The sequence below is a fragment of the Somniosus microcephalus genome, unplaced genomic scaffold (assembly GCF_052327205.1).
Source record: "Somniosus microcephalus isolate GS21.2 unplaced genomic scaffold, FLI_Smic_1.0 scaffold700, whole genome shotgun sequence".
Lineage (NCBI taxonomy): Eukaryota > Metazoa > Chordata > Chondrichthyes > Squaliformes > Somniosidae > Somniosus > Somniosus microcephalus.
Window position 1 is genome coordinate 77501 of NW_028225887.1, and position 7500 is coordinate 85000.

Here is a 7500-nt window from a genome sequence, read left to right on the forward strand (position 1 = left end):
GTGTCGCCGACCCGTACCGGCTGCCGCCCCGTCGGTCAGCGGCAGCGTATCGGGGACAACTTCGGGAAGGAAAGTCCGATCCGGGCGGGGTCAACTGCCACCGAACGGAGTGGCGGGCCCGCACAGAGCAGTACCTGTCTTGTGTAGCTGCCCCTTTCCCCGGCCGAGGTACAGCCGTTGGCTGGAGACCGCTTTCCGACTGCTGAGCCGGAGCCGCGGGGGCCCACCTTGAGGCGCCGGCTGTCCTAGCAAGCCAGGGGCAAGGGGCATCCAGTGGTACCGGAACGGAGTCGGTCCGACACCGGGAAGCCGGGTGCCCGTCGCTCCGAATGGAGCCCGGTGTTTTCGTGCGTGTAACAAGGCGGGCGTTTGGACACGGTTGTCCGGGAGCGGGTCCGCAACGGCGGGAGGATGCCTGAGTTTGGCCGGCCGGCAGTCGAACGCCTTTGCCTCCGGACTTCCGTGTCCGATTTCGGCCAGGGAGGGCTCGTTGGAAGGCCCCGGCACCGGCGCACACTATATTATCGGCCTGGACCCCGGCAAGTTCGGGAAAGTGTCGCAGTCCCGTAGCGGCTGCCGCCCCGCCGGTCAGCGGCAGCTTATCGGGGATAACTTCGGGATGGAAAGTCCGATGCGGTCGGGGTCAACTGACGCTGAACGGGGTGGCGGGGCCGCACAGACCAGTAGCGGGCATGTGTAGCTGCCTCTTGGCCCGGCCGAGGTACAGCCGTTGGCTGGAGACCGCTTTCCGACTGCTGAGCCGGAGCCGCGGTGGCCCACCTTGACGCGCCGGCTGTCCTAGCAAGCCAGGGGCAAGGGGCATCCAAGGGTACCGGAACGGAGTCGGTCCGACACCGGGAAGCCGGGTGCCCGTCGCTCCGAATCGAGGCAGGTGTTTTCGTGCGTGTAACAAGGCGGGCGTTTGGACCCGGTTGTCCTGGAGCGGGTCCGCAACGACGGGAGATTGCCTGTGTTTGGCCGGCCGGCAGTCGAACGCCTATCGCTCTGGACTCCCGTGTCCGATTTCGGTCAGGGAGGGCTCGTTGGAAAGCCGCGGCGCTGGCGCACACTATATTATCGGCCTGGACCCCGGCAAGTTCGGCAAAGTGTCGCCATCCCGCAGCGGCTGACGGGCCGCCGGTCAGCGGCAGCTTATCGGGCATAACTTCGGGAGGGAAAGTCCGATCCGGTCCGCATCAACGGCAGCCGAACGGGGTGGCGGGCCCGCACAGACCAGTGCCTGGCTTGTGTAGCTGCCCCTTTCCCCGGCCGAGGTACAGCCGTTGGCTGGAGACCACTTTCCGACCACTGAGACGGCGGGGCGGGGGGCGGCCTGCACGCGCCGGCTGCCAGAGCAAGCCAGGGGCAAGGGGCATCCAACGGTATCTGAACGGAGTCGGTCCGACACCGGGAAGCCGGGTGCCCGTCGCTCCGAATCGAGCCTGGGGTGTACGTGTGTTTAACAAGGCGGGCGTTTGGACCCGGTTGCCCGGCACCAGTCGAACGCCTGTCGCTCCCGACTCCCGTGTCCGATTTCGTTCGGGGATGGCTCGTTGGAAAGCCCCGGCTCCGGCGCACACTATATTGCCGAAGTGGCCCCGGGCGAGTTCGGGAAAGTGTCGCCGTCCCGCAGCGGCTGACGGGCCGTCGGTCAGCGGCAGCTTATCGGGGATAACGTCGGGAAGGAAAGTCCGATCCGGTCGGGGACAACGGCAGCTGAACGGGGTGGCGGGGCCGCACAGAGCAGTACCTCGCTTGTGTAGCTGCCTCTTTCCGCGGCCGAGGTACAGCCGTTGGCTGGAGACCGCTTTCCGACCACTGAGACGGCGGGGCAGGGGGCGGCCTGCACGCGCCGGCTGCCAGAGCAAGCCAGGGGCAAGGGGCATCCAGCGGTATCTGAACGGAGTCGGTCCGACACCGAGAAGCCGGGTGCCCGTCGCTCCGAAGCGAGACCGGGGTTTTTCGTGTGTAACGTGGCGGGCCTTTGGACCCGGTTGGCCGGGCGGCAGTGGAACACACACAGACACTCGCATACACTGAGAGAGACAGAGAGAAGATAGAGATACACAGAGTGAGAAAGACAAAGTCAACTCAGTAACTGAAATGTGAAAACTGACAACTGGGAAACCAAAAGTCAGAGTGGCAAATGATGAACCAAGGTGGCAAATGATTAACTGAAAACTTGTCATTCACATTTGGGACGGAATTCAGGATGGGAATGTATTCGGCCGCCTTACCGGGGCTTGGGGGTGCTGCTTTCCCGCTTGTGGAACCGAGTTGGGGTCGTAAAATGGCCCGGTGCATTGTTTGAAACAATGGTTAATGAGTTGTCAAGGTCGGAAATCATAGAACATAAGAGCAGCTCATTAACTGAAATTTTGAACATCGACAACTGGTTAACCAAAAGTCAGAGCGACAAATGATTAACCAAGGAGGCAACTCATTAACTGAATTTCGAACATCGACAACTGGTTAACCAAAAGACACAGGGACAAATGAGTAACCAAAGGGCCAACTCAGTAACTGAAATTTCAAAGAGGCAACTCATTAACTGAAATTTTGAACATCGACAACTGGTTAACCAAAAGCCAGAGCGACAAATGATTAACCAAGGAGGCAACTCAGTAACTGAATTTCGAACATCGACAACTGGTTAACCAAAAGACACAGGGACAAATGAGTAACCAAAGGGCCAACTCATTAACTGAAATTTCAAAGAGGCAACTCATTAACTGAAATTTTGAACATCGACAACTGGTTAACCAAAAGCCAGAGCGACAAATGATAAACCAAGGAGGCAACTCATTAACTGAATTTCGAACATCGACAACTGGGTAACCAAAAGACACAGGGACAAATGAGTAACCAAAGGGCCAACTCATTAACTGAAATTTCAAAGAGGCTACTCATTAACTGAAATTTGAACATCGACAACTGGTTAACCAAATGTCAGAGCGACAAATGAGTAACCAAGCAGGCAACTGATTAACTGAAAACTTGTCATTCACATTTGGGACGGAATTCACGATGGGAATGTATTCGGCCCCCTTACCGGGCCTTGGGGTGCTGCTTTCCCGCTTGTGGAACCGAGTTGGGGTCATCAAATGGCCTGGTGCATTGTTTGAAACACTGGTTAATGAGTTGTCAAGGTCGGAAATCATAGAACATAAGAGCAGCTCATTAACTGAAATTTTGAACATCGACAACTGGTTAACCAAAAGCCAGAGCGACAAATGATTAACCAAGGAGGCAACTCATTAACTGAATTTCGAACATCGACAACTGGTTAACCAAAAGACACAGGGACAAATGAGTAACCAAAGGGCCAACTCATTAACTGAAATTTCAAAGAGGCAACTCATTAACTGAAATTTTGAACATCGACAACTGGTTAACCAAAAGCCAGAGCGACAAATGATAAACCAAGGAGGCAACTCATTAACTGAATTTCGAACATCGACAACTGGGTAACCAAAAGACACAGGGACAAATGAGTAACCAAAGGGCCAACTCATTAACTGAAATTTCAAAGAGGCTACTCATTAACTGAAATTTGAACATCGACAACTGGTTAACCAAATGTCAGAGCGACAAATGAGTAACCAAGCAGGCAACTGATTAACTGAAAACTTGTCATTCACATTTGGGACGGAATTCACGATGGGAATGTATTCGGCCCCCTTACCGGGCCTTGGGGTGCTGCTTTCCCGCTTGTGGAACCGAGTTGGGGTCGTCAAATGGCCTGGTGCATTGTTTGAAACACTGGTTAATGAGTTGTCAAGGTAGGAAATCATAGAACATAAGAGCAGCTCATTAACTGAAATTTTGAACATCGACAACTGGTTAACCAAAAGCCAGAGCGACAAATGAGTAACCAAGGAGGCAACTCATTAACTGAATTTCGAACATCGACAACTGGTTAACCAAAAGACACAGGGACAAATGAGTAACCAAAGGGCCAACTCATTAACTGAAATTTCAAAGAGGCTACTCATTAACTGAAATTTGAACATCGACAACTGGTTAACCAAATGTCAGAGCGACAAATGAGTAACCAAGCAGGCAACTGATTAACTGAAAACTTGTCTTTCACATTTGGGACGGAATTCACGATGGGAATGTATTCGGCCCCCTTACCGGGCCTTGGGGTGCTGCTTTCCCGCTTGTGGAACCGAGTTGGGGTCGTCAAATGGCCTGGTGCATTGTTTGAAACACTGGTTAATGAGTTGTCAAGGTAGGAAATCATAGAACATAAGAGCAGCTCATTAACTGAAATTTTGAACATCGACAACTGGTTAACCAAAAGCCAGAGCGACAAATGATTAACCAAGGAGGCAACTCATTAACTGAATTTCGAACATCGACAACTGGTTAACCAAAAGACACAGGGACAAATGAGTAACCAAAGGGCCAACTCATTAACTGAAATTTCAAAGAGGCAACTCATTAACTGAAATTTTGAACATCGACAACTGGTTAACCAAAAGCCAGAGCGACAAATGATTAACCAAGGAGGCAACTCAGTAACTGAATTTCGAACATCGACAACTGGGTAACCAAAAGACACAGGGACAAATGAGTAACCAAAGGGCCAACTCATTAACTGAAATTTCAAAGAGGCTACTCATTAACTGAAATTTGAACATCGACAACTGGTTAACCAAATGTCAGAGCGACAAATGAGTAACCAAGCAGGCAACTGATTAACTGAAAACTTGTCTTTCACATTTGGGACGGAATTCACGATGGGAATGTATTCGGCCCCCTTACCGGGCCTTGGGGTGCTGCTTTCCCGCTTGTGGAACCGAGTTGGGGTCGTCAAATGGCCTGGTGCATTGTTTGAAACACTGGTTAATGAGTTGTCAAGGTAGGAAATCATAGAACATAAGAGCAGCTCATTAACTGAAATTTTGAACATCGACAACTGGTTAACCAAAAGCCAGAGCGACAAATGCTAACCAAGGAGGCAACTCATTAACTGAATTTCGAACATCGACAACTGGTTAACCAAAAGACACAGGGACAAATGAGTAACCAAAGGGCCAACTCATTAACTGAAATTTCAAAGAGGCAACTCATTAACTGAAATTTTGAACATCGACAACTGGTTAACCAAAAGCCAGAGCGACAAATGATTAACCAAGGAGGCAACTCATTAACTGAATTTCGAACATCGACAACTGGTTAACCAAATGTCAGAGCGACAAATGATTAACCAAGGAGGCAACTGATTAACTGAAAACTTGTCATTCACATTTGGGACGGAATTCACGATGGGAATGTATTCGGCCCCCTTACCGGGCCTTGGGGTGCTGCTTTCCCGCTTGTGGAACCGAGTTGGGGTCGTCAAATGGCCTGGTGCATTGTTTGAAACACTGGTTAATGAGTTGTCAAGGTAGGAAATCATAGAACATAAGAGCAGCTCATTAACTGAAATTTTGAACATCGACAACTGGTTAACCAAATGTCAGAGCGACAAATGATTAACCAAGCAGGCAACTGATTAACTGAAAACTTGTCATTCACATTTGGGACGGAATTCACGATGGGAATGTATTCGGCCCCCTTACCGGGCCTTGGGGTGCTGCTTTCCCGCTTGTGGAACCGAGTTGGGGTCGTCAAATGGCCTGGTGCATTGTTTGAAACACTGGTTAATGAGTTGTCAAGGTCGGAAATCATAGAACATAAGAGCAGCTCATTAACTGAAATTTTGAACATCGACAACTGGTTAACCAAAAGCCAGAGCGACAAATGATTAACCAAGGAGGCAACTCATTAACTGAATTTCGAACATCGACAACTGGTTAACCAAAAGACACAGGGACAAATGAGTAACCAAAGGGCCAACTCATTAACTGAAATTTCAAAGAGGCAACTCATTAACTGAAATTTTGAACATCGACAACTGGTTAACCAAGAGTCAGAGCGACAAATGATTAACCAAGGAGGCAACTCATTAACTGAATTTCGAACATCGACAACTGGTTAACCAAAAGACACAGGGACAAATGAGTAACCAAAGGGCCAACTCATTAACTGAAATTTCAAAGAGGCAACTCATTAACTGTAATTTTGAACATCGACAACTGGTTAACCAAAAGCCAGAGCGACAAATGAGTAACCAAGGAGGCAACTCATTAACTGAATTTCGAACATCGACAACTGGTTAACCAAAAGACACAGGGACAAATGAGTAACCAAAGGGCCAACTCATTAACTGAAATTTCAAAGAGGCAACTCATTAACTGAATTTCGAACATCGACAACTGGTTAACCAAATGTCAGAGCGACAAATGATTAACCAAGCAGGCAACTGATTAACTGAAATTTTAAAATTGACAACTGGATAACCAAAAGTGGGAACTCATGCTTCGGACGGGCTTACATACGGCAGGCTGACGCCCGGCAGAGGCCCGGGCTTCGCCTCCCTTGCGTAAGCGACCGTCTCCGAATCGATTAAAGGCGTAAAATCGGAGTTCAGAGCGGGAAAATTTTTTCCCGAAAACGGCCGGAAAAAAAAAAATGTCTCCTTTTCCGCCGAGCAGGGTGGCATTCGAACGGGCACGGGAAGCCGCGTCTAACGGTGTAAAAACGGCTTGGCTCCGACGCGGGAGTGCGGAGATATGGCCGTTCAAAGTTGTACTGGAAGTCCGGAAGGAGAAAAATTTGACTGCCTGTAGCCGAAAAAAGTTCCAGCGGTCGGTCACAAAAGTCAAATCCGTCCCGCTGATTTGACACTTGTCATTTCTGGCAGGGGGGATTGGCGGGGTACCTGGAGAATGGTAGGAGGTGGTTTTTCGAGACTTTATCTGTTTTCCAGATTACTGTCTAGGGCCTCCAGGTCTGCAGAGACCGACCCGGGCTGCCGTCCAACCGACTTTTAACCCTTTTTGGGTGGAAATTTATTTCCATTTTTAACCAATTTTCGGGTTTTTGGTCGGGCTTAAAAACGGCAGCCTGACGCCCGGCAGAGGCCGGGGCTTCGGCTCCCTTGCGTAAGGGACCGTATACGAAACGATTAAAGCCGAAAAATCCGAGTTCAGAGCGGGAATTTTTTTTCCCGAAATCGGCCGAAAAATAAAAAAATTCTCCTTTTCCGCCGAGCAGGGCGGCATTCGAACGGGCACGGGAAGCCGCGTCTAACGGTGTAAAAACGGCTTGGCTCCGACGCGGGAGTGCGGAGATATGGCCGTTCAAAGTTGTACTGGAAGTCCGGAAGGAGAAAAATTTGACTGCCTGTAGCCGAAAAAAGTTCCAGCGGTCGGTCACAAAAGTCAAATCCGTCCCGCTGATTTGACACTTGTCATTTCTGGCAGGGGGGATTGGCGGGGTACCTGGAGAATGGTAGGAGGTGGTTTCTCGAGACTTTGTCTGTTTTCCAGATTACTGTCTAGGGCCTCCAGGTCTGCAGAGACCGACCAGGGCTGCCGTCCAACCGACTTTTAACCCTTTTTGGGTGGAAATTTATTTCCATTTTTAACCAATTTTCGGGTTTTTGGT